The sequence below is a fragment of the Sciurus carolinensis genome, chromosome 2, assembly GCF_902686445.1.
Source record: "Sciurus carolinensis chromosome 2, mSciCar1.2, whole genome shotgun sequence".
Taxonomy (NCBI): Eukaryota; Metazoa; Chordata; class Mammalia; order Rodentia; family Sciuridae; genus Sciurus; species Sciurus carolinensis.
The window spans coordinates 122,069,003-122,071,233 of record NC_062214.1 but is presented as its reverse complement, the minus strand read 5'-3'; positions in this window follow the sequence as shown (position 1 = coordinate 122,071,233).

Genomic DNA, 2,231 nt, shown 5'->3' with positions numbered 1-2,231 from the left:
GTGAACTTTGAGTTTTTGACTATGGAAAGCTCAGATGAGTTATCTTGAAGTTTCCAGGTTATTGGAAAATTTTGTCACATTAAAATTAATGAAGTAAAATTATCTAATATTGTTTCAGCTCAGGTCTTTATAAAAAATCTGTCAACCTTTAAAATCACTTCTTTTTTTCAGTTAAATTGCTTTTTTCACATGTAAAACTTTGAGTTCCTTTATTACATTAAGAATTCACTATGCACATTTGAATATTTCATCTATTTTTATAATAATTTCAATACTACTAGATGTTATTATATCTACTCCTGTTATTTATCTTTTAAATTGTGATTTTTAAAATTTATTTTATATAAAAGTTTTCTAATTTCATCAAATAAAATTTAAATATATCAGTGAAATAAGGTGAACCAATGCCAACAAATGTTAAATGTCAATATGCCAACATTCAAGTTACAATTGATATTAATATGAGAAGAAAAGAATTAAGTCATTGTCATAAATTTAAAGAATGAACAATGGGAAAAGAATCAATAAATGAACTATTTGACTTTCATTTCTTCCACTGCCCTTCCATTAGTTTATCCCCATGATCACTCAAAAAGTGCTTAAAATAAATATCAAATAAAAATGAAAACCCTACTACATTAGGGAAATTTGGGACTACTGACTACTAAAATTTCCTCATATTATAAATCAACAGAGGTACAACCTTAACTGTTCTGACAGTATCAGTGTATTGATTTGATGAAAGAAGAAGTCATCTCTTTTCCCTGAATTAACAGACTAGATAATTAAATTTCCAGATCAGTTGAATGTTTCAGTTAAAAGATGTGGTATGATTTCTAGCCTAGAGTCAGTTACTAGAGTAAGTTTTAGCTGATTTGTTGTAAAATCTGAAACAAATATTTCAAAAAAATTTGACTCCTTTTTGCATAACTATCACAAAGTTTTCATTGATTCCACATTCTAACTTTAGAGTAGAAATATTGCAATTATTGTTCTGATTCTGAAAATTTCACATTTCTGTTAGAATTGAAAAAGGGATAACAGCAACTCAAATTCAAAGGAAATGTACTGGAAATGAATTATACTCTCCAAATTACAATCTACCTTGCTACTCCATCCTACTCTGCGTTCATACACTCAACATCTGAATTTTAGCTATTACCTATAATAATATTTTTCATTTAAGTGAATTCACGTTTTCCATGTGGGAGAAAATCTAGTTACATCTTCATTTACTTGTATATATTCAAATTGTTTTTTTCAATATTAATAAATACTTTCAAAATTTACCAGAGAGCAATATTCTGTTATTTTTAAAGTGGAACTACTGCCCAGGGGTAAAAAATGGTTACGTTGTTTTTGACCTTGATCATATCTCAGTACACTTTCAAAGATATGGCCTCTTATGACAAGTTAATTTAAATTGTCTATATAAAGCTCTAAGCATATTTCCTGAGCAATGTTCAAGAAACTTTCTAGGTTTCAACATCTGAATTTAAAAATGTTGTTCATAAATAATCAACTTGTTTTTGTAAAAATAATAATACATGCAATAAAACATTCTAATCTTGTTTCAAATCATGAATTTAAAGATTATGCTACCAAAATGATTTTATCTTTTTCAAATTAAATTATTTCTTTTCACATGAAAATCATGTTCATCTTTATGTTCAATATTAAATGAACTGAAAATCTCAGTTTTACACATTTGACTATTTTTACTGTTTTCCTGAAATAATTTAATTATTTATGGAAACTACTCTTATACTATTGTAAGTGAATAAACGGTTTTAAGGTTTGTTTTCTTTTCCTTTTCTTCTCCAGGAAGGCAACTTTAATCACTGTGTGATATAACCCTCCTTTTGTCTTCAAGATATATACATCATTTCTTTACTATTCTACCATTATGGTTACGTTATAAAATTATCATATAAATGCTAATTCTTTGATACCTGAAGAAAACAAGTCACAGCTTCTTCTCAAGATCAGTACTATTATATCCAGCTTTTAACCTACCAGCTGTGCAGCCAGAATCAAAATTACCACATCCTCCAATATCCACAAGTCTCTGGAAATCACCATGATCTTTAGGAAGCATCAGAAGCCTAGACAATGGACATATATTCTCTCCTGTCTTGACATAAAAGTCAGTGGAAGGCATTGACACACAGAAGATGAAGGGATCAGATGTTAAAATCTACCTGCAATGGGAGTTATTAAAATGTTGAGCT